The following is a 25,726-nucleotide window of genomic DNA, read 5'->3' as shown; positions in this document are numbered from 1 at the left end:
ACTCAGGGTGTGTAGACTTAAGGCCTAGGTATGATCTAGGTTACATCTCATGACTCCTGATTATTAAGGATTATGTTTTCATCAACCCAGTCTCCTGGTGTCTAGTAACATTCAGCAAGTTTTTAATCCATGTTTTAATAATATACCTTCAATTATTAATGAAAAGGTAAATTAACCCTAGCAATTTGGATATTCTTTTTAGCATTTTATTGTGCAGTTAACAATGGTTGCCGTAGAAATTGTTTTCCTTTTTAGCTATAACAACATATAGCAAACAAAGCCAAATAATATTTTCAGTCTTCATTGACATGAATCCACTTTAGTAGACTTCAGGGCTAAAATTGTACAACTATTATTGAACTTTTTAAAAATAAAGTTTTTTTGATTATATACAAGCACAAGGACTCAATTCAGCCAAGCCTTTGGAATAGTAGATCTGCAGAATCAGAGGTGTCCCAAGCTTGGGTAGAGATGGTCGTCGACATTATTAAAGCCAGTCTATAAATCCTGTTTGGTTAGATTGAAGAATCTAGTAACAAATCTCATTACGGAAAGTGTTAGATTTTGAATGTTTTCCATGGCCTCTAACTTGGCACCTCAGGGTTGCTTTTTTGCATGCTTCCTCTCTTTCTTACCTTCTCTTTGTTGTAATTCTCTCCATCACCAATGTATTCCTTCAGGCAGCTTCCATCAACATTCTGCCCCATCTACCTGAGCTCACACTCTCTTTTTAGAGTCTTTGCTCTTAGGGGTGTAGGGGGGTGTGGCATTTATTAGGTATGGATGAGAAGTGGGAGTTGGCAGCCCCAGAGGGAATGCTTCAACTAACAACTGCACCATTACCCCTTTTCTAGATTCTGTTGGGGAGGGGGCTGTGTGGACCTATTCACTCTTCCTCACCCATCTCCCACCCATTGAGAATGACTGTAGTTGACTGAGCGCCGTCAGTGGTGGAGGCTGGGAAGGGTTGAGAACCTGATGTTAGAGCACATGTGCCCTTGAGTCTCAGTAGGTTCATCTGAGTCCACTCCTACATGGCAGGCTGAATGAGAACCTGTTGCCCAAATGTCTTCTGAAAGACAGCCTTGGCAAGTGCGCAAGCATATTCTTGCTCTCCCTTGGTAATTCTCTGCTGGCAGTCTGATTCCCAGCATTCAGGCCTATACATTCATCATGGTAAGTCACTTAAGTACAGGGACTGATTCACAAATCAGACCACTCATTCCAGTAAAAGAATACTTGACCCACGAACTGTGAGTGCATCACTTACCAGTAACAAGAACAATAACAATTATACAGAAAGACAAGAAGATTATTAGGGCATTGTCTCTCTAAAGCCAGATTTCTTAACCTCATTTATACCCTATTATCAATATACAATTATTCAACCTTGAGGGATTTTGTTGGCTGATGTGGAATCTTCTCCATATTCTTTAGAATTATTGTAATGGTAGATTAAGGCAGGCCTAGAGTCTCACCCACACCCTCTGACTTCTTGCAGCCTCAGCAAAACTAGGGTTTTAATATTCATCTTGTACACTAACCGCTAAAATAATCTCTTGTTCCTTTATCCTTTGGAAAATAAACTACTTACTGTGATTCTAAAGACCATTGTTGGAAACTGGGATATTAAAACATAGCAGGGACTCTCCTGCATAGTCAAAACAGATGGGCAAGCACCTGCAGATTGAAGCCCTAACTGTTGAAAGTGACTTTAGAAGGGAGACATGTTACCGTTCCCATGGAAGTCTCTGGATTGGGTGATAGAAAGCAGGAGTCAGTTCCCAGGCTCAGAGGAGTTGTCGGGAAGGAGCTGTGATGTAGAGAAGATCCAGGGCATGGGCTGCAGTGGATGCAATGTCCCAAAGAAGAAAATAAAGTCATTGAGGCAGAAAGACATGTGTTTCCGGGAGAATGGAGAAAGTAAAGGATGAGCTGTAAATACTGGTGGTCGGTCACAAATGGAGAATTGGAAATGTCACAGTAGCTTTTTCCTACTCCTCTTCAAATAACTGGACATCTGGACATAAACTTTCTAGTAGCTACAAATAGTATTAGCTTACTGACATTAGATATTATAGGATTGAAAAAAATACACTTAGAAGGGTTAATTTTGTAAGCAAGGTGATTAATGTCCTGCAGGTCAAATGTGTACTTTAAAGTGCTGTCTTCTGGTGCCTGTGACTTTGGTGCAGGGTCCTTTCTCCAGGAGCGAGTGATGGCATGGGCCTTCCATTCAAGTTGCCATCAGGCAGTATTCCCTATGCAGGCTGAGCACTCCCTACACACAAGGCAGAGTCATGGATGAAGTACAAGACATGATCTCTGCCCTCAGGTTTCTTACAATCTGATGGTGGGCCAGGTGCTTTAATCTGCAGCAGCTGTATTGTATATTATTATAACTAGATGGTAAACAAGTATTTTTACAGTTATTATTTTTATTTTACATTATCATAGAGCTTTTCTTGATTTTTAAAGTTCTTTTATGTTAGTACAATGCACAAATGTTTAATGTATAGCTTGATGAACTTTTACATATGGATATACCCATGTAGCCACCACCCAACCAAGACTGAGGGAGTTGGTGCAGAAAGGAGGCTAAGAACACATGGTGTGTGGAAACATTATAATGAAAAAAGTGAGCAATAGGTATGATTAAGGTTACATTTCATCACTCAAGGATCATTATGGTTTAATTAGTCCAGTCTCTTGATGTGTGGCTCAGCAACAGTTGTAAACCTTTAATAATTAATGAAAAGGTAAATTAACCCCATCGATATGAGACTTGCAATTTGAATATTATTGTAAGCATTTTAACTTGTACTTAACTGTACTTGCAGTAGAAAATTTTTTCCTTATTAGCTACAGGGACATATAGCTAACATAGTTAAATGTAGTCTTTATTGACATGAATCAATTTTAGCAAACTTTGGATCAGCTTTGATGGAGCTGACTTGACTGCTTTGCAGGTGGGTGTTCCAGAGCTCACTGTAGTCTACACTGAGAAACTGAATCAAGGAAAAAAACCCTCAATTCTATTTGACCACTCTGCCCTGGTCATTATTACTTTTAAGGGGACTCTACCTAAGATGCCTATCACATTGTTTATAATAGCTAAGAACTTAAAGCCTATTACATATCCAACAGTAGAAGAGTTAAGAGTTAACAGTAATGTTAGGTCTACAAAATTTGCAAATGATTCTGATTTAATTTAGAAAGCAAATCACCCCTCACTCCAATGCCTTATCCTCACAATTGTGTAAAAATTTATAGATAAGTGTAACAAAATGTCTTTAAATCCATCGTGAAGGTTCTTGTGACCCCTCTCCTTTTTCAAGAGAAATTTACACTCTTTATTTAAATAAAGTTAATGCGTCATTTTCTGATAAAATATTAAAATAAAATATACTCTAAAAAAGCTTAGAGAATATAGGAATTCCCAACGGTATGAGATAAATGGGCTGCAGAGATGGCACGAACATGGCCTGCATGTCACTACTACCCTATCCCTTATCCATGACAGATGTTGCTAATCAATCACAGAATTCCTTTCTTATGAGCCTGGGAGAGGTTTGAAAATCTTCAGCAATGTTCTAGGTAGCAATCAGTTGGTCTGTGTATGAGATAAAATATTGTCTGATGGTGGTGCAGATGTGTAATGACCACTGTAATGAGAAGGTATCTTCAGACCAGAAAAACAAAGCAGGCAACTCTGTAGAGTATAACAGAATTTATTATAAGGTAATTTACTTATTGGGTTGGAGCAGAAAAGACAACTCAGCGGTCTACACAGATTATTCTCCACTAACAGACAACTGTTACAGTACCTTTATAACTCAGGTACTAACGATCAACAAGACAAAGGGACAAAGAATGCGGTAGCGCCAGGGGCCATACTTCCTGGTGGTCTTGTGATAGATGATTGCTTATAATCAGTACTACTACCAGTCTGATATTTGTCTCAGTTGTCATGCTATTCTGGCTGTTACTAACAAAAATATGTATGGCTATATTTGAATTATATTTTAATTATCATTTAGAAAGCTTTAATATGCTCACTAAGGACAGTGAGGTTAGTCAAATATCACAGTATGGTACTTAAAAATGAAAGGACACAGATGAAGTTGGTTTTGTTCACATCTGCATCTATACAAAGATACTTGGCATTCCTGCTAGAAAAGTCAATCTAATTTGACAAATATTAGTATATCTTTAGTCAAAATTAAGATAATTAGAGGCAGATTTGGGACTATGTGACATGAAGTCAGTTATAGGTGAGAGGACCAGAGTAGAAAATGGATGAAAATGTTAAAACAAAAACAAAACAAAACAAAAACACAGCACTTGTTCCCGGACCAAGCTTCTGAGTTCTTTTAATGAATTCGAACACCTCAAAGGAAGGCAAACCTTCTAATGTTGGCCATCAACAAAAATATAATGAGAATTTTCTTGGCTGTTCTGATGGAGTAAACAGTTGCTCTTGCTAAGGTGCTAAGAGCTGCTGCTGTCATAGATAACAGTTTTCTGCCTCAGCAGCCGTCTGGCAAATATGTGCTAATAGAAAGCTCTTTGGGTATTTGGAGTACAAAATATATCCTATAAATCTGCATTTTCTGCTGTGGTTGGAGGATTTCCATGTAATCTCTTCACAGACTTTTTATATGCTCATTTGGAAGCCATCACCAATAAGCTATTCCCAGGATTAAGTCTGAATTTATGACCGTTAAAATGTCTCCTGAGTAATCGTGGACACTATTTGTGACCAACTAAGCTATTGCCAAAACGAGTCATGTGACACATGACAAAAGCCATGACATGTTGCAAGCCCAGATTTATACATGTATGTGTCATGAGATATTGGCTTTAATTGATGTAGGGAAAATGTCTCTTTGTCTTTACTTTTTATTGTGTTCAGGATTTAAAATCCTTGCGTCTGAAGCAAAATTTTGTCTTTTTCCCCAGAGTTTTATCCTTCAGTGGTAGCAAATGAGTGTAATTTATTAATCTCCCAAAAAAGTGCCAGCCATTATGCTAGGCACTTTGCACAAATACAAAAGAATAGTGTGGAACTGAAAGTCATACCATATAGGTCCCTATTCTGAAGGAGCTGCTGCGCCGTAGCTACAGTCCAGCTCAAATGGAGCTGGCCGTTAGGTCCAAATCTATGGCTTTTGCAAAAATTGCCAACCCCTTCTTCACCTCCTCCCGCTGGTTCAGAGAACCCCGAAATGCCGCAGTGGGATGAACACCTTCTCAGAATTTGAGAGGCTCCACTGGAACTGCTTGGGGCTATTTCAGCCTGTCCACCTTGACCACTTGACTAGTCTGTCCAGTAGGTGGCAGTTTTTTGTGTGCAACTTCATCTGAAATTGTGTCTGTTCTTGGAGTGCTGGTGCTTTCCTCTGATTTCCTATTTTCATGCCACTCAAGGCTTCCACTGAGTTCCTTTCTTCATTCTCTTCTCTCGTCCTCATATCTGGGTGTTTCCAATTCTTATCTTTTACACGGACCTGGTTATAGAATCTTCTCATTTTTAAGAATGACACTATAAAATAATGAAAGAGTCCTTGACTTAGAAGGCATGCTGGGCCCCTTTCTTGCTGATGTTACCTTTTAAAAGCCACCTGAGGTCTCTAACTGCAGCTTCAGCTAAGAGTGAGGGCGTTGGGGTAGTGGAGTGGGTTTGAGTTCTCATGTCATCTGGCTGTGAGACTTTGTGCAAGTTACTGAAACTCCCTGAGCTCACTTTCCTCATCTGTGAAATGGGAATAATGGCTGTCTCTCTGCCTATCTATCCAACTTAATAATAGAAAAGTTTTCTTCTACTTATGGCATATAGTCAACACCAAATGTCTGTAAGAGATGAAGTGCTTCTCACCAGTCCCTATGAGGCACTGGCAATGTTTTGACTCTAATGATTTCAACAAGAGAATTCTCAATTTATACATTAACATCCACTTGGCATTGTCTGTGTTTGTACAACCTGTGTGCTGGCTTGGGTTGTTTACTGATTTATCTTTGAAAGTATAGCATAATGGTTTGGCACTCAGGCCTTGAAGCTAGATTACCAAAATTTAAATTCTAGCACTGCCCTTATTATAGCCCTAGGATCTTGGGGAAGTTACTTAACCTCTCTGAGTTTATTTCCTCATCTTAAAAATAGGCTTACTACAGAGTATTTACCCATAGGTCAGTTGTGAGAATCAAACAAGCTAATTACATGCAAAGCAATTAGAAAAGTGGTTTGAAACAGAGCAGTGTTAGCTATTATTATTACCTTTCTTATGGCATCTATTTATTGGAATAGCTCTAAAAGCCATGGGTATGTGTGTGCGGGTGTGCGCGCATGTGTGCATGTGCACGCATGCATGTACTCATGGCTTGCAGAACTCTCCTCGCCTCTTAGTCTCTCCAGGGATTAAAGATCACCTTCTTTTTGAAAGACAGCCAGGATATTTATTTCAGTGGACGCTTTGACACCCAGAATTTGTATCAGAACCCTTGTTTCTACTGAGTCAATCTTGCCTTCAAACTTCTAATGCTTCTTCTGTGAAGCCATAACCCCATCAGTCCTCCAGGAAAAGAATTAAGTACATACCCATTGAGCATCTCCCGTGCAAAGGCAGTGGGCTGTGCAAGCCAGCATACGTTCTCCCTAAAGACAGTAAATTAAGGAGAGAACTAGAAAGGGAAGCAGAGTGAGAAAAGGCAAAAAAAGAGAGAGAATAAAACTTCTCTGGAATTTTTCCATATTCAATGTCTCTTTATTTTGTGTCTCTCCTTAGAACATGGAGGCGACCACCAGATATTTTGGATTTTTCTGGTATGCTCATTTTCGTATATTACTGCTATGGTCCCTATAACATGTCTTGTTACTGGGCCACAATTTCTGAATTGGGGGTTTGGAAAAATATGATCAGGCAAAGGAACAGAATCTTTTGCTTTCATTATTTGAAAAATGAATACCTCCTCTCAAAGATAGGGTGGGAGGTATTCCTGGAGCAGGCTGGATTTGTCCCTTTGGGAACCATGGCAACACGTTGGGTGTTTTGCACACAAACCTTGAGCCTAGGCACTGCTGCATCTGGCAGCCAGCCCTGACTACAGCCTCACGTGACCACCCATTCACAGGCCCCAGAGCCAGGTTTCTCTTGCTTCCCGTGTTGCTCTTTGCTCCTCTTCATGTTTCCCTTCTGCCTTCTTGTCTTCTCTTTCTCATCTTCTTCCTCCACCGTTGCAGAGAGGTCATCCTGGAGTGTTTGGGCTGCATTAGGTGCTGCCAACATCCCCAGAGCACCAGGCTTCATATTTTATGCAGAGAGAAAGCTGCACAAAGTCTTGATGCAGTATTCTGCTTCACCAAAGTAAAAATTTCAAAATAACTCAAGAAAGAAAAGTAAAAAGTATCATACACCTGTTCTGTCAGGCACTGAGTGAGTGCTGGTGACAGACACACAGAGCCCACCCCTAAGGTGCTTTCAGTCCAGTAGGGGAGGCAGGCAGGGACACAGGCTGAGTGATCCAGTGTGGTAAGTATTAGGACAGGGCTGGGAACCTAACCTAGCACTGGGGAGGGAGGGGGGTCCAGGAAGTCCTCTAAAAAAGGGTGCCCCCAAACTCAGCCTTGAAAAATAAGTGGTAGCTGGACAATGAGCTGGAGGAGAGAGAAAGAGCCTTATCTTATTTCTCAACCCGATAATGAAGATATTATGATCTTCATTTTTATCGATGAAGAAACTGTGGCTCAGAGGCTTCAGTTACTCAAAATCAGCCACTTACTAAATAGTAAAGCCAGGGTACAAACCTAGGACTTCAGCTGTCAAGGCAACTACGCTATGTTCTAGGCCCACTGTGTCTTATTTCTGAAAGTGACTTTGAAAACAAACCAAAAACATTTTTCTCTAGGTAACAGGGACTCGAAAAAAATGCTGTACAGTCCTCTTCATGTTACATCAGCTGTTAAGTGCCTGGATCGACACTTTAGGCCTGGTCATTCTGGCCACATAAATATGGGCACAGTCTCGACTTGGTTCAGCTCCAGCTGCTTCTCTCACCCTCCCCGAAGTGTAATTGTTCCATCAGAGCATTTGCCACATAATGGTCAGTGGCTCAGGAGATGTTTTAAGGCAGTTTCTTTGTCCTTCATATATATTTACAGCTGTTCCACACTGAATAAGACCAAACTGCAGACAGGTCTAAGATTCTAGCTTAGTTGCCGAGTATGGTTGTTCAGACTGCCTGCTGTACCAGTGCGGCTGGCTAAGGGCATGAGAGGGGCTGATCCTACCCTGCATTCTGCTTACCCGGCCGTGTGCCCTGGCGTGGGGTTCGTCTGCCCACTGAAGCCTCTGAGCCAGAGAAAGGGGCACTTGTTTTTCTAACTGATGTGCAAAGCTTCCAAGCCCAACATTTTTCGATATATGATGTATTTTGTACTATGGTGGCCATTTCTCCATCTGTGCGTTTTATAAATTGACATCATTCAGAGTCTTATAAAATTTTCATAACAGGCCTCTATCAAAAGCCAGTTCTGTATTTTTGTGCATTTTCCTCATGGATTGGTTAAGATGATATAAATGGAAATTTTAAAAACTTACTTTTTTGCACTCACAAATGTGTTACTTTTGGCTGTTGCCCAGCTCAGTCTAGTTTGGGAACTCTGATTCCCCAGGAATTAAGAAAAACATTCCTAGTTTCCTTCTGATTGCTGGATTAGCACAACTTCCTTCAGCTCACAGCTGAATTCCAGCCCCAAGGAAGAAATGTCTTAGACAGTGAACTCCGAGCCTGGAGCCTGTCAGTAGTTGTGTCATGTGTTTGCATTAGCTGAACAAAAAGCAGGCAGACTTTCCGGCCTTGCTCCCCCTCCACCCCGCACCCCTCTCTGGAGAGGCCAGTTAATGTCTAGACAGTGTCTGCTTGGCACTGCGCCTTTTAAGCACAATCTCTACAGTTCTGCAGCTCTGACTTAGGTTCTTCTCCTCACTCGTTCCCCCAGTTTTTTCGGTCAGCCTTAACCTGTCTCAGGGGAACTGACATGACCGCACACATAGGAAACAGGTGAGTGAATTTATGAGACTGTCAGGATTCCGCTGTCTTGAGAGGTTTGGAGTTGAGAAAATACCACAGTGCTGCCTGAAGCTGTGGCTATTTACAGAGGTTTCTGATGTGAGCTGGCTCCAAACAACCCTCCACTGATTGGCCAGAGATGGGCGGGAACAAATAATCCAGGACAGACAGTGGCACTCAGTTAATATGCCTCGTGCCTTCCATAGGTAGTATGAATTTGGGCAAGTCAGTGGACCCCTCATCTGCAAAAATGGGGGTTAGAGTAGGTGAGCTGCAGAACCCAGCTCTGAAATCCTGTCCATAAAAAAGAAGGCAGACATTTTAAGGTGGATTATCAAAATATTCTACTTAACCCCTTTCCCATTTGCCCCGAGAATACTCACTGGCGGCGTTTGTGGCTACAACGTTTACCCCAAAATAATTCGCAGATTACAGTCCAAACCTTACCTTCAAAGGTTGCCATGAACTATCTCGCTTTTATTGTTATTTTCACATCTCTCTAGTTGAATGGAGTAAGAATATTTGATTAGCTCTTGTCTTAATTGACAGCCCAGGGAGGAGCAGTTTGAAAGAGAAGCTGGTGCAGGAATGGAAAAAGAGAATGAGTAAAAGCAGGAGGCATCTTGTGTCCCTTACTGCCTCCTGCATATGTTGAGTATGATATAAACAGTACAGCATGTGGCACTGAACACTTCTCGTGCCCAGGAATCTCAAATGCTCTTTATAGAAAGGAATTGCCTGATTTTCCACTGGGCAAGAAATGAAGAATGCTGGGTCCCCTTAAGGTTGAGCAAGGAATTAATTTAAAAAAGAAAAAAGGAAAAAAAAAAAGAAAGAAAGAAAAAAGAAGACAACTCAAAATTCCAAAGTGTGCAACTTGAGCTTTTATTGAACTTATTAAAAAAACAAAAACGAAACTTTTTCCTGACCTTTGTAAATGTTCCCATTTTCTCTTAAACATAATGATGTAGTAGTGAAATGGCTTACAAAAATAGTTGTCTGAAAATGTGGCAGGGACCCTAATTTTGTTTTCTGGAATGCTTCTTGCCTTCTCACCATGTTACCTGGCCCATGACCTGAGTCTCCTGAGCAGATATTGATGAAGTTGCTGCCTTGGTCCCCATGCCCTCCTCTCTAAATCAATTCAGGGCTTTTGTTACAGCTGAGGAAACAACTCTTTGGCCTTGACCTCAGCGGTTAAATTAAGTGAATTGCTAGGGTGAACGCAGCAAGGAAACAGACCAGTGCATAAGTTTTAGTCCTGCTTAAATGCTTGGTACCTTAACTGCACTCCAGTTCCTGAATCCCACTAGATAATCCCAGTATGCTAAATTGTGCTAACTTGGTCATGAGTGGAGGGCCAGCCCAAGGCTGCATGTGGCTTTCCTAATAAGGCTACTTGTACAGTGTCAGAATTGAATGAAATTTGGCTGTGCTCCAGAGTAAACTATATACATAGATACACACACATAAATTTCACTACTTAATTGACTTAATGTTCACCACTTGGAGAACATGACCATTTACCTATAGCTCAAATATACTTCTCTCACAAGAACAAATTCCTATGGAAACCAGTGAAGAGAAGCATATATATTATTAAATTTCCTTTAATTTGACTGTTTTGTTTAGTTTATTGTTTGTACCGATTCTTGAGCCTAGGCACATAGAAAATAGTAATGAGGAGTGCTTATTTTTGTGGTTGTGAAGTTTGGCTGTCAATGAACATTAATCAATGTATGTTATTCATTCATTCATCCATTCATTCATTTATTCCCTACCTCATTCCAAAAATAAGAGGTATGTTTTTCCTCTCAAATCCCATGGCTAGCATGTCCAACTAGCTTTTCTGTTAGCATTAGGCTAACTAAGCCTATTTTCGGTTATGAAGAAAGACCCAAGTTTGTGGCATAACATTTGCAACAGAGGAAAATAAAATGGATGAAGAACTCAAGGACATTCCAGAGAAATTTCTAGTGACTGTCACCAGGATACCTAGCTTATCTAAACTTCAGCATGAAATTGATATGTGTGAAATTTCTTTTAAAGCAGCTAAAAGCTATTGAACTGAGCAGACTCAGACATAACTGAGTCATTGTCAGAGTCCCTGTCAGTAGGGCCCAGGTGTGGTTTCTTGGTGGCCCAGCTCAGTTCAGCTCACAAAAACCTGCTTTGGGATGGAGGCAGAATTACTCCATCATGATGCTCAGAACACTCAACATCATGTCTCCAAGGGCATCCTCGTCCTTGAGTCTTCACTGTATATTATTACAGTGCTATAATTATTGGGGGTAGGCTGCGGTCTATATCAGAAGCAGTCAATTCACCTGGCTTCTCCTTAGAGTCCTAAAAATATTTCAAAATTGTGTCCATTCGTGCTTTGTTCTCCCACCCCTCTTTTAGTCTTCTATCCTTGGCATTTTCTGTTTTCTTTCCTTTCTTATCCTGTGTGGCCCTGACCTTACCAACAGCCACACGCAGAGAAGCAGACTTCCTGGTTTAGCTATTGATTTTAGGGTAAAGCTTTTCACTTTATGCATTAATTGGTGTCTGTGTCATGTTCAACACAAGAGTAACTTTCTGCATGGCACCAAGGGCTGGCTAATGATCAAAGAAAACCCCAGGGAAAGGACACCCACCCACTTCAGGTGTGAGTTCTTTTGGGGTTTCTCAATTTCCTTTCTTGGGGGACAAGACTGGAAGGGAGAAGAGGATTGGGAAGTGCTTTGAGTAGAGGCCAAATATTCAAGTCTTTGCTAAATGTTGGGTATAATAAATTTAGTACTCACTGCTGACTTGTTTCTTAATAACATTTCCTTAAGTGTTTGTGGGCCATATTGTTTAAAGGAAAGTTGCCAAGTTAACAGCTTTATTTCTGAGAAAGAGAACTGAAAAAGAGTCTTCGTGTTTTTATATTTTGTAGGAGAATATGTATATTATAACCTGGATGACAATAAGAAACCATAAAAGTTGTATGTATGTTCATTACATGCCCTATTTAGGCACTCTCTTTCTTAAAAGACAAAAAAAATAAAGAAAGGAAGAAACCGTGAAGGTGATATTTTGTCCTATGAGAACAACCGATGCTTGAGGATTATTAACCCTGCTGTGTTGGTTATTTTACAGCTCAGCTAATTGGCTAATTAAGCTCTTCATTTCCTGCTTATGTTTCTTCAGTGAATTGTTGTGTGGATTAGAGAGCAAGCTGGGTTCCTCCAGAGTGGCTATATTTCAATTGGTGATTGAGTTATTTTTTCTAAGTAATGTTATCATTGTTTTCTGTAGTGTAAATGGCATTGTCATTTTGTGACCGTAATTACTCATGTTACAGTGACCTGGAATGTAAAGACCTCCTCATTCCCAGTGATTTGTTGTTTAAGTCCAGGAAAATGTCCTCCTTTCTGCCCAGGTTGGTGAAATGAGTGAGTGAGTGAGTGTGTGTGTGTGTTTCCCAGATAGTTGAGGATTACTATGCTCTAGATTACCAGTCTGTGGATTTAGATGTGACAGCAGCCATATTCAGAAAGTCATGACATTTTTTTTGAGGGAGACAAAAATTAGGGATTCTAAGCCCAAGAGTGTCCAAAGCATGTGAATTGTCCCCAAATGGTTCTTGTTTAGAATTGAAGTAAAAGGAAGAAGGAAAATAGTGATGAGGAGGACTGGGGGAAGAGGAAGGAGGCAGTGATGGAGGTGGAAACAGTCACTTTTAATTATATTTGGGTAAGTAAATGGAGATGGGGTGATAAAATGCAGAACGTCTGGTCTTTATAGCTTCACGAGGAAATATTGTGAGTAAACACTGCTGATATATATGATCAGAAAAGAGATTTGTCTGCTTTTACTAAGTACATGTGTGGTCCATAATCAAAACTCACAAGAACAAACAGTAATGTAAAAGATACATATTAAAATGTCACCTGTACATAATGTTTAGCAAAGGACATAATGATCTAAAGTACCTTATACCGGATCAAGTGCTCAATAAATAGTAGCTGCTATTCTTGTTTTTGCTTGAATTCCAGGGGACAGTAGAATTAAGGGCCCGAGATACAGAACCTAGATTCATATTTCTCAAACTGTGTATGAGTGATATTAATATATGTGCTAGATTAAATGGTTTTTAGTTGCAGGACTTTTCAGAGCCTTACAATGTTCACGTGCATTATATCTTTTCCTCTCTAGGAGGAAAGTATTATAAGCAGTGTTTCCCAGACCTTTCACCACAGAACACCATATCCAAAACTACCATAAATATTCCAAGGCTAGTATTACTCGGACAGTTTGGAAACATGGGTCCATCCTGGACAGATTTCCATAAGCAGAGTCTATTTACATCTGACCCCAGGTCTTAGTGGTCTTGCTGAACTCACTTCCCTCAACTAATTCAGTTTCATCAAAAAGGTATCAGACTTATCTGGACCCCAGAGCCAGTCCAAAGGTAGATCCTTCTGGGAGTGACTTCATATTGGACCATTGGCATGGCATGACCATACCTGCCTAGAACTAGCTCAGTTTTTTTGTTTATCAACCTGAAAGTACTCAGGAATCTTCTTTTTTATTATTTATCATTTACTCTCCCTATCCATACCCAGTCCCTCAGCAAGTCCTATCAGTTCTACTGTCAGAATATATCACATCTCTATTGACTGTTCTCGACTGCCACTGCCACTGCCCTTGTCCAAGCCACCATTGTTCTATGCCTGGACAATTGCAGTAGCATCTTAGCTGCTCTCCCCTTCTTTCTTCTTGCCTCTCTCCATCTACTTCTCTACACAGCAGTCTGAGTAATCTTTGTAAAACACGTGTCTGATCACATCGCTCTCCTATGTAAAATCCTCCAGTGGCCCCTGTATTGTTGAGAATAAAATATAAACTTTTTATCAGTGTGTACAAGGTTCTACAGGCTCCAGACCATGCTTGCTTTTCCAAGGTTACCTCTCACTGCTCTCCCTGCTGGACCTTGTGTTGCAGCCAAATGTTTTTTTGTTTTCAAGGAACATAACAAATTCCGCCCTTCTTCAGAACCTTTGCACTTTACTTCTTCTGTCTGAATTGCTCTATTCATCCTTCATGTCTCAGCTCAAGAGAGTGTTCCGTAACCACTCAATCTAAGTAGTGCCCTTTCTCCCAGATTTCTCTGTCAAACATATCTTCTAAATGTTCATCACAATCTGAAATGATCTTATTATTCGTGTTTATTCACTGTCCCTCTTCTAAAATATGTACTCCTTCATGACAGAGCCCTTCGCTGTCTCACCAATGACTTCCCAGCACCTAGAAGAGCTTAGCACATAGTAGGTGCTCAGTAAATATTTGCTGAATTAATCCACTGACCAAATGGATCAATTAATGAATCCAAATGTCTCCTATGGGATATGAGAAGGTGGACAGTAGCCTGCCTATAATCTTTGTACCCAGTCAGCTCTGCGTCAGATTCTGCAAGTATTTATGCACCTGGGAAGATAGCTAACAACACTTGCCCGTCAATACTTTGCTTAACCTTGGACATGGTAGTAATGCTGTGCTTGCTTAGTCTCACACCTGGATTCTGATTCTCTAGGCTGTGGGTGAAGTTGGAATTTAAACGGAGGCTAGCAGAATATTTATTATTTATTTATTTATTATTTTCTTCCATAATCAGCAATTCTGATTTAACTGGGCATGATTCGCAGAGTAAGCTAATACCAAAAGGAATATAAAATAAAGCATTAAATTCTGTTGTTGGTGATTCTTGGCCCCAAATTCTCAGGTCATTTTGTCTTCTGATGTCATCATTTGCTGAGACTTTTACTTTTTGAGATTATTTCTGCTCTTGCTCTCTCCCGTTTCATTTGAATAGCAAGCGTGATCTCCCCAGGATAGATAAAACAATGTCATGGATGTACACATTAGATCTCAGAGAAGTCTTTATCCTGGGAAAGTCGCACCAATGCCACAGTGATCGGCAGTGGGTGAAGTTCCAGGAAGCAGACCCCCACTTGCCTGTAGCCCTACTCTCTTACAGTTCACCCGTAGACCAAGTTTCCTGACTTCCATAGCCTGTTGCTCTACTTTTCAACAGAGTCAGGGTAACCAAAACTAGCTAAATATCTGGCAATTCTCCAGTGTTTGGTCAGTTAAAAATGAAGGAGAACAGAGCCTTGAGAACTATACGGCTATATAATACTTGAGTGGAGTGTTTTTATCACAAATGACACTCTGTTACAGATGACTTGCCACTAAGCTAGTAGGTTTTTGTGTAGAGTTTTTAATGCAGTCCTTGGAGGAAAGCAAAATGAAGAGAAAAGGAGATCTTTGCATTGCTGGTACAGCTTGAGAGTCTCGCAGGATTTTTAACCTCTGCAGAAATAGGGAGTTTGCTACTATGGAGTAGAATGCCTACCAGTCTCTCATTGGTGGGCCTCCTGTTAGCTTAGGTCTCATTGGCCAGAACAAGTAGGTTTTACGGCTTCTTCCCCCCAGCTGTGACTTCCCAACTGCTCCAAGGAAAGAATGCAAGGCAGGAATGTCTCAAGCGGAATAGAATGTGCATGTTTTCATTGACTTTAATCCGAAGGCACTAAAGCGTGCGTGCGTGTGTGTGTGCATGTGTGTAATATTATTGAAAGCTGGTGGCAACAGAGTAGCAGTCAAGCTACAAAGTTTTGAGAAATACCCACTTCATCGCCAAATTTGTCCATGGACTTTTACACACATAAAAAAGGTGTATTTAAATAGTTAAGAAAAGGCCCCAAATACATAGTTTAATTAGCCCCTTACCATTGTTTCATGAGAGAAGCTATATAGAGTCCTAAAGACAAGAGGTGGCAAACATTTTATCTTCTTTATAGAGGAGACCAGGAGGAGGAAGTGACTTGTCCATTGAAAGGACAAGTTGAAAGTAGAGTCAGATTTAGGTTTAAGTGCCCATGATGACTCCCTATTTTCAAAAAACTAAGTGTTCATTACTTCAGGATCCTGGTCCCAGATCTAGCCCACTGTGCTGCCTTAACTGTGTGTTCAGGTAACATCTGTTGACTCCAGTTTTATACACCACCTCTAAAACATTCCAAGTTAAAATATTACTCTTTCTACTTAAACTCTCCTCAATTCAGCCCTCAGTAATTTGTCAGAACTACTCATACTTATTGTTTAGAGCTGTGCTGTTCATTAGGAAAAGCCACTAGCAACAAATGGCTACTGAGTTCTTGAAACGTGGGTCGTCCCACTGAGAAATGCTGTAAGTATAAAATACATGCCAGATTTCAAAGTATCGAAAAAATGTGTTAAGTATCTCATTAATAATGCTGATTACACACCTCGTAAGTTATTCAACTGTCTAACCATACCATTATGCTATATACCTGAAACTAATGTAATATTAAATACCAACTGTAACCGCAAAAAAATTTTTAATTAAAAAAATAATATTGATTCAATACCGAAATGGTAATATCTTGGCTATATTAGCTTAAGTAAAACAAATTATTAAAATAATTTTATCTGTTCCTTTTAACTTTTTAAAATGTGGCTACTAAAAATCATCTTTGAGATGATATTATACTTCGATTGGACATCACTGCTGTAGAGACTTGCCACTTAACTATACATTGCATTTAGCCATACGTTGTCTCGAGTTAGCTCTTATTAGATTGTGTTGTCCTATTATTTAAAATTCCACATATTTCTGTCCCATTTCCTCATCTAAACTTTCAGTAGCTTAGGGACATGCACTGTGCCTCATTCTTCTTGAGTCCCCAGCATCCAGCATGATATTTAGTATTTTGTTGCTTGATTGTCTCCTATATTGCTTCCTTGCTTACAAATAGATTTAGTCCAATTTTGCCTCAGACAGTGATAAGGAAATGCAAGTTAATTTGTATTTGGAGTGTTGCTTTTTTCAAAGGGATTGATTTTACGTAGTTCTTAATTTGTTCCAGAAAGGTTAACATTTCTCTAAACTAGACTATTGAAACCCAGGAGACCTGCAGTGGGCACCTGAATTTCCTGACATGCGTGCCTAGCAGAGAGCGACAGTGTTAATTGATGATTACAGATTGTAAAGGGCCCCTCGTTACCACCCCAAAATCTTGGGGAAGCTCAGAGATTTCCTCCCACTGTCCAGGGCCCATCTGGGTTTGGGTGCAGGTAAATAAGGCACGTTGGCCCCAGTGGCTCCCGACTTTGAGTCAAGGTTGAGAGAGGAGGGTCACCACCAGCCATGGTTGCCAAGTAATGACGAGGCACTCCTACCAAATGGCTGTGATTCCCAAAGTCCTTAGAAAATACTAGGGATGCTCCCTGGGTGGGCTTTACCCTTTAAACATCCTACAATTTTGTAACAGACCTTGTGGCTGAACCACATGCTCATAATTTCTAGGCTGACTACATGATGCCTAAAATACAGTCATTTCTGCTGGTTCCCTGGGAGAGTCTGACCTTTCCCTGGGTTTCGTGACCACAGATATCTGTTTCTGGTTCTGTTTTTGGTTCAGTTGTTCAGGAATGTGTAAGAATGCACTCCCGGAAACCTCCCCTCTTCAGGGGAGACTTAGCAGTAATCACTGCTGTGGAATGATTCCACTCTGTTGACCACATTATTGCCATAAATTCTAGAAAACCATCGCCCTTTGGCAACAATGCTTGAAATGAATGATTCTCTCACTAGAGCTGTTGGGAGGATTTGTAATGCCCAAGATTTTGAAGCAAAAGTGGTCCAGGATCCGCAGCTTTGCAACAGCAGAACCCCATGAATATCTTCATGGGGCAGTTGAATCAAGGGAGGTTTAAGTCTATAAGAGGCAGTCCATGCCCAGAGTAGTCCTTTCTTTGGGTTTCTCGCCTTTCCTAGCTTGTACCCTAGGAAATTCAAGTCCTAAAATGTATAGCTAGGTTTCTAGGGGATCACAGACCGCAGATTAGAATTCCTACTCAATAAAATAAAAATAATTATTTCTCTTTAGGTAGCTTAATGATTAAGGTGACCACGTGTCACAATTTGTGCCTGTTGTCCAAGTGTATCTATTTAAAAGGTCCCTTTTTACTCTCAAAAAAGTCCCAATTTGGCTGATAAAATATAAGTTTGCCCTACTAAGCTGAGACATTCTCCTGCTCAAGCTCACGTACCCCTACTTGTCCTGGAGCACCCATCCAGCATCCCCCCACCATAGAGGAGCTGAGCCTCATAGTGGCACATAAATTAAACCTGCAGCTTTGCTCACTGAGCCTCAGACTCAGATCCAGAAAGCACCTGGAACAAGAGACTGCCCTGAGAACTGTCACCCCTACAAACTCCTCCTTAATTCCTTCCTTTGGAAGCTATCTGAAGGGAGCCTTTTATTTGCATTTGGAATTGCTCTGGGTGTGTATCTGGGTGGGGGGAGCAGGTGCAGAAAGGATGAATGGGAATTGGGTGGGGAGGGTCCTCAAGAGTCTGGGAGAGGGCAAGCTGGAGTCACAAGCCCTACCTGGGGAGCCCAAGGGTGATGAACACCACTTGCCTCTGATGTTTCTTTGGAAGACTGTATCCCTCGGACTCCTGGTTTTCTCTAGGCTAGCAGTTGCCATGGCAACACAGCGCCTGAGAACTTCTAATTACATCTGTCTGCTTCTCCTAGAACCATACTGAGATGCACATATGGAGACTTCATTTAGCAGGAGTTTCTTGCTGGGTTTTTAACCCCTTCTGCATTCCTCGGACTGGAGAATAATTGCCAAGATGCTAGAAACTTGACAGCTGCTTTGCAGCCACACTGTCCCCAAAGATTCCCAGGGCTTTGTGTTTTTAAAGTGGAGACTCATGCTGCTCTGCTGTGCTGGATCTCTGAGTCTCTCTGCTCCATTCTGTTCCAGTCAACGCTGACCTCCCCGCTATCTCCCCGATCTTGGTCCCCTTCATGTGTCAAATTGTCTTAGCTCTTGGTCAGACATCACAGTTCCTTTTAAGGTACCCAGCCCCAGGGGAAATAAACCACGTGGGCACAGCTAAAGCCTTGCCCTTCTCTAGCAACTCACAGTGCAGTGTTTTCTAGCCCACTGTGAGGATGAGCCAGAGGGTGAGTGGTTGAAGACTCTGGAACATCCTGGGGGTGGGAGAGGGGGAAGGACAAGGCAAGAAGCTTTCTTTCTGGTCTAGGGAGACTGACCAAGTAGCCTTCCTTCTACTTCATGAGACAGTGTAGGGGTGGGGTTCCTGGGAAGAGTTAACACAAAACAGCTGCCTTGAATAATAAGCCCATTTTCACACTTTCTCTTGGCCTCTCACTTGCTTCTCTTCATTTCTACTTTTCCCTTGTATAAGACACCACCCTACAATCTGGAGTCCCACCCAATTTTGCCTTCCTCCAAGGTGCCTCGTGTTCCCACATTACCTCATCTTCTATCCTGTTTCCACCAAATTCTCGTTCCCTCAGCACATCAGCTAGGTTATACATTGATGGTGGACAAAAGAAATGACTGGAAGCCATTTTCATTACCCAATGTTCTGTCCATTTACACACACACACACACACACACACACACACACACACACACACACAGAGCAAAGTCTTTCTGTGGGTCTAAGACAATATCTAATTAGTGAAATTCTTGGCTGAGTCTTTATGGCCTAGTGAAGAAAGGTGGGGTCTTTAGGCTATTTCTCCAAAAGACTGGTCCTGGAAGGGGTCAGCCCTAGAAAAGGAGCTGGCACAGGGACTGTCCTTCTGCCCCTCTTCAAGACCTCTGTGAAGTGTGGTTCAGTAGCACTTTTATGCTCAATTTAACAAAGGTCGATTGAGTGGCACAGGTCCTAAGCTAGGACCTGTGAAAGAACTTCAAAGCATAATCATAGTGCTCTAGGAACTGATAGTGCAGCTGGGAAAACAGAATCAGCGCAGTCAATTAAAATTTTAAAAAATGAATTTAGACAAAGAGGAATTAAAGTTCAGAGAAGGAGGAAGGAATGCATATCAACCAAAAGGAAGAGGTCACCGAGGCTGGAGTGCTGTAACTTGAGCTAAGCCTTGAAGGATAGGAAGAATTTGTGCACTCCAGGCAATAAATCAGACTTTCCAGAAGGTGACTTTTTTTTTAGCAGTTCTTGGGGGACATTCACTGCCCATCTGAAGGTTGAAGAAGCATCTAATAATACCTAACGGTGCTGACGTTTTCAAAGGGTAATGAGTTCTCATTTCAAAATGTAGACCCTCAGGAGCCTTATACACTCTATTTTAGTCTGTTTGTGACTTAAATCTGCTGTGGCTCCCCGCTCTATCCACAGACACAGCTGAAGCTCCCTGTAGCCAGGGGACGTAAGCGAGGATTACTGAAGGTAAAGAGGCCAAGGAAACAATGAAGTCACCCAGGAGAGAGGAAGAAGACTCTGAGCCACGTGCCAAAGACCTTGTTAAATGTGGCCAAGTAGGTGCCAGTAAGTGACAGTGCCAGGCATCTGAATCAGAGCCTGGTCCTGTGAACCACCTTGAAGAACGGTGGCTTAGCCTTCAGTATTAGGGTGAGGCATGTGCAAATTGAGATTATGGAAAGGAGCCACAAATGTAGTGGGGGCGGGCTATTTCCTAATTCAGAGATGGTCCCCAAGTTCTCTGCCACAGGGGCTTCCTTCCCTAGTATGTGATCTCAGGAACACACAGAGGCTACTTAAATGTAGTAGACCCCAGGGCACAAGAAGTGGAGAGAACTCTAGCTGTTACGCCCTATCCATATCTCATCTGCCTTTCACCAAAGCCAGGGAGGAAATCCTACATTCCACTCAGAAGCCCGTGAATGTGAATCCTGTTTGGTTCTGGGCTAGGGAGGCTTGGAGAGGTGGAGGGCCGGCTTGCTGGGGGTGCCAGGAATGTGCAGGAATGTTGGTCCAGATGTGGCAGGCCCTGCAGGGGACACTCTCCCACAGCTGCCCTAGAGCTGTCTCCCCTCTCTAGTTGAGGGTATTGGGATTTAGGTGTGGGGTTTGGGTTTTGTTTTTGTTGTTTTTTTTTTTTTTTAACTTTTAATCAACCATTCTCCTTGGACTATATGTGGAAATAATTAGACCATGAGCGCTGAGTAAATGTGAGCTCTGGCAGTCCCAGACATACTTCAGTGACAGGTTCTTGGCAGGAATGAAGAATTGTGAATCTCATGTGAATTTCCTTTAACCATTCTCTCCCTTTTCTTTCCTTTTTCTCTTGTAAGGCAAACACAAATAGAGTAAAAATGTCATTAATGGCATTCTAGGGGAGTAGAAGTTTCCAACCAGTTAACTGGTTAGTGAAGTCGGGCCACTCAATTGGGGCCCCATTACCGCTCCCCTGATTTCCTCTGCCATGATCCAGAAGGGAATGAAAAGGCATTGCTTATGAAAATTCTTTGACTATGAAAGCGAGTTTTAATTCCCCTACCAAAACCCAACAAAAATCCTGAAATACCCTTAAGAGGTTCCATATGTAACTATCTCTTTAGTTTGGATTAGCTTCCTGGGAGAATAAAGTTTGCTATTTGAGAACATCTGAAATGGTAAATTCTGTGCTTTCTAGTTAAGAGGATCTTAAAATTTTAAGGGATTCTGGCATCATCCCCAACCCTTTTGTTTTGTAGATCGGGAAATTGAGGCCCAGAGAGGTCAAGCACCTTGCCCTAAGTCACAGAGCATGTTAGAGGCAGAGATATGTCCAGAGTCTGTCTCCAGGCTCCTCCATCAGTTCTCCTTACAGGACCTCACTGCCTCTGCCTGTTCTGCCCTGGGTAGCTGGTTTAGGTTTTAGTAGAGGTTTAAAAGATCTTTTTTGGGGGGGAGGAGGTGCTGTCTCATCCAACATTTGTCAAATTATTTTATACAGTGGCATTCATCATCCATTTCTTGGAGCTCTCTAGACTTCCTGGTTTTGCTCCCAGTTTTCTGAATGTGCCTACTCTGCTTTCTTGGCTGCTTTGCCCTCAGAGCCCTCATGTGATTGTGCAGGCTGTTCACTGCATGAGTAGGTCAGGGGAGCTAAATTCCAACCTGCACCCTGCTTGCCAAGCCCTGTAACCTGGCTGGGTGTTGCATCTGCTCAGAGGGGAAGGCACCTTTTCTGATTTTCACAAAGACCCCATGTTGAGCTGATGGCAACCTGTTCTCCTTCCTGCTCCTCTCTGTCCGTGTCCTGTCCCTTCCTCTCCTTAGCCGCTCTCAGCCCTCCATTCCCACTCTTCCCTCCTGAGCTCATTTGTTCCCTTGGCTGCATGCAGCTTATAGATGTCCAGATGTGCATCTCTAGTCCTTTATTCTCAACTGTCAGTGGGATGTTTTACATCTCCTTAGACTCATGTGCATAGCTGACTCATCATCACCTTCCCCTCCCCCACTCGGTGCTTCCCAGGGATCCATCTCTGACAGACACACTAGCAACCTCGCAGACCCTCAGAGCCAAAGATCTTGGTAGCTCCCCAGAGTCTCCCTTCCTCTCGTCTCTTCGATATTTTGCCAGATCTCCTTGGTGTTTAGAAATTTCTCTTGGATTCCTTCTTTTCTCTGTATCCCTGCCACCACTTTACATGAGACTCTCATCACCCCAGGCTCTTTCTAGCTGGTTTCCTTGTCCTCCTATTCCTCCTCAACCATTTCTTCCCATGTACCACTGCCAAACTATTCTTAAAACCCTCCTGCTCAAAAATCTCTAGGGTTTCCATCCAGATCCTACCATCTTTCAGGGCTCAGCTCAAGCCCCATCTCATCCATGAAACCCCATCTGGAGTCAGCTCTGTTTCCTTCAGAACAGATTGGTCTGTGTGAGTTAGTTTCATCCCCCTGACTAGGTTAGAGACTTCTGTGAAGCCAGAGGCCACTCCTTTCGAGGTTATGCCATGGAGCTTGCGCCATGCTGGTCAGAGACTGTTATCATTCTTCTTTTGTTGTTAATAGGCACTCATCAAATATGCTTTCTGATGGCTTTAAATTACTTGCCTTGGCCTTTACTGAAGAAGACTGGAGCACTATTCATATCCCCTACTTTGTCCTCTAAACTGGACAGGTCTTAGGCAGACAGTTGGAGAATGGAAAAGGAATACCACACTGAAACCTGACAGGCTAATTCAGGGCAGAAAGTGGTCTGGCTTAAAAGGTTCCCCCCAGGTGTTCTGAAGAAACGAAAGGGTGAAATTGTGAAATCAAGGGACTTGCCAAAAGCACTCTTTAGGAAGACAGGATGTTGGACACTCCCAGGGTTAACTCTGAGGACTATAGACAGGTATCGGGGAGCCTCATAGACCCTGTCAGTCACGGTGGAGTTACCGGATATGCCTGAGTTGAAGAGACAGCAGAGCACTCCCTGGGAAGATACTCCAGGTCTCATCGCTGTGGACAATGACCCGAAGGCTTGTAGGCATAAAGACCCTCCCTGGGTGCTGGAGTCAGAGCCACCGTGACTCCTACCTCAGTCACAGCACAACTCGGAGTCATAGTCTCCTCACTGCCAACAGGGATGAATCCTCCAACTTCATAGACCCTCGTGGGGTTCTTCTCAGTCCTGTTTGAAAGTGCCTAGCATATTTCTAACTCTGTAAGTGCGTGCTTACTGAATGATGCTGTATCCTTCTGCTAGCACTGGATAAGACCCTTACAGAAAATGGAACTTACCATTATGGAAAAACCAAGCATCCAGTTTGTTGTGCTGTATCTGGGCCTCCTCAAGAAAAACCTACAATATGGAGGGAGAGGCATTCCAAAGAAAGGGCTTCCCTGTGAAGATGGCAGTTTAGGTCCTTCAGTCTGACAAGGCAGACACTTAGAGAATGTGACAGAATCTGTAAAATAATAAAGACAATGGTTGAGGTAAGTGGCCTTGTCCTATTTGAAATTTGAAAGTAGTAATTTCCAGGTAGACACTACATTATCGCATGAGTAAAAAAATGCCAGGAGCATGTTAACCCATAAGCTGTGTGATAGAGGCTGAACATAGAAATCTATACAAAAGAGAACTGGATAGTTCCTTATTTTGATGTCATAAAGCCCAGCCACACTTTCCCCAAACATCCTGAATGCCACTGTCACTGGCAACTGACATTAACACTAATCTGAATGGACCCCATTTAATGTAAAAAATGTTTATTGAGCATTTTCTTAGGCGGGACAATGTGGTGGGTCTGTGGGAAGCCAAAATGTGCAAACACTCAATCTACTTGAGATAAACTGTATGTGCATAAAACATTGAATAGGGCTCTAATAGACTAACAGCGCAAAAGCAGTCTTGTTTATGAAGAAAGTAATAGAGTAGATGGAGAGTCAGATTTACTGTGAAGCAAATTAAGCTTCCGTTTTAGACCTTTTATTTGCAAGGTCCCTTCCAAGGCCCCGTGCCCAGTTTTGCAGTCATAGTTGCATATATATTCCTTTTATTAAGGAGGGCACCTCAAATTGTTTATGCTTCAGGCCCCACAAAACCTGTATCTGACCCTAGTGCATTAACTTCGAGATGAGAGATTCGTTGTGAGCACCTGCAGGGAGGGACACTGTCTCTGCAAATGCAGTGCCTGCTGCCAAGCACGGAGGACTTCTGCTAGACGTCACCTTATTCCTCCTCATTCCCTAGAATATGTAGGATGCACCAACCCATTCTTTTCAGAGAAAAAGAATCAAGAGAATTTGAGCAAGGTCACAGGATGCTCCAGCTAGATTTCAAGGTCCTGAAGTGGTTTTGCTTTCTCTTTGGCTTTCTCAGGCCTGTGCAGCTAGGTTCCATTTTAGAATGGCCTCTTGGGAGAAGCCAGCATCCCACCCTACACCCACTAGAGTCTCCTGCTGTACCTAATTCTGTTAATTCCTTTGGTCCCAACTCCATGGTGCTGTGCGTATCTGAGGGGCCCTGGTGTTCCCGTGAAGTTTCCATGACTAATACTGGTAAAGCAAGGAGAGCCTTTCTCACGTCAACAAAGCTGCTCTGTCACAGAATAGTGGCAGATGGAGCCAAAATTCCACCTTGGCATACGTAAGGGTTACCGCCCGCCCCCCACACCACCCAAAAAGAAAAAAAGTTGAGAAGGAAAAAGGATGGAGGGCACGATTCACTGTAGTGACTGACGGTGTATTAAGATGCAGTTTTGTGGCTTTGCTTACAGGCTTTCTCCTCTGCCAAAGAACATTGTTCTTCCAGAAATTGTTTTACTTCAGAAGACTTTTAAAACATTAAAAGTGTGTTTTATGTTCAGACGTAATGCTGGTTGGCCCAGAGACACACTGTCACCTCTAGAGGTGGTTATGAAAATAACTTGCTTTTCCCTTTTGCTTGCAAAGGATCTTTTTCAGCTGCAAAAATAATTGCTGATTTTTTTAAATCTTGGATCCCAGACAGCACTTTTCTAGCTTTGATTTGTAAAGAGGCAAAGTGGATTAGAGGAAAGAGGGCTGGAATTAAAGTCTAGAGACCTCAAGCCAGGCCCCGTGAGGTCTTGGACCAGTCACATGTAACCATGAGTCTCGGTTTCTTCCTGGTAGAATGTTAAATCTGGAAGGGCCTTAGAGATAACCCCTGCCTGTCTATCCTAAAAGACTTTGAGAGTCGAAAATAATAGTAACAATTAAAGACTAACCTAACTGCTGTACAAGTACAGAGTATCATTACCGTGCAGTGGCTGGCAGTAGCTCAGAGAGGAATTATTTCCCTGGTAAAAGTTCCTGGTTGGTCTTTTGCCAAAGGGAGTTTGCATTCTGAAAATT

The 25,726-nt window shown here is 42.1% G+C and overlaps 1 protein-coding gene and 1 long non-coding RNA gene across 7 annotated transcripts in view; both read left to right on the top strand.

Moving 5' to 3' along the window:
* The window catches only part of FSTL1 (follistatin like 1), a 51,482-nt gene that overhangs the window by 2,326 nt on the left and 23,430 nt on the right, over window positions 1-25,726 (top strand). The window lies entirely within an intron of this gene.
* LOC120586675 (uncharacterized) lies at window positions 2,733-23,849 on the top strand. Of its 5 annotated transcripts, XR_005648774.1 has the most exons (4): window positions 2,733-12,307; window positions 12,401-12,478; window positions 18,669-20,451; window positions 22,937-23,849. It is a non-coding gene; the product is annotated as an uncharacterized LOC120586675 (long non-coding RNA). The 5 variants fall into 5 exon arrangements; XR_005648773.1 differs by having other exon boundaries at window positions 2,733-12,478; window positions 20,312-20,451; XR_005648776.1 differs by having other exon boundaries at window positions 2,733-12,478; window positions 18,669-18,997.

Source organism: Pteropus medius, unplaced genomic scaffold (assembly GCF_902729225.1).
Source record: "Pteropus medius unplaced genomic scaffold, Ma_sr-lr_union100, whole genome shotgun sequence".
Taxonomy (NCBI): Eukaryota; Metazoa; Chordata; class Mammalia; order Chiroptera; family Pteropodidae; genus Pteropus; species Pteropus medius.
The sequence above is the reverse complement of the archived record's forward strand: the minus strand, read 5'-3'. Positions and strand labels throughout refer to the sequence as shown.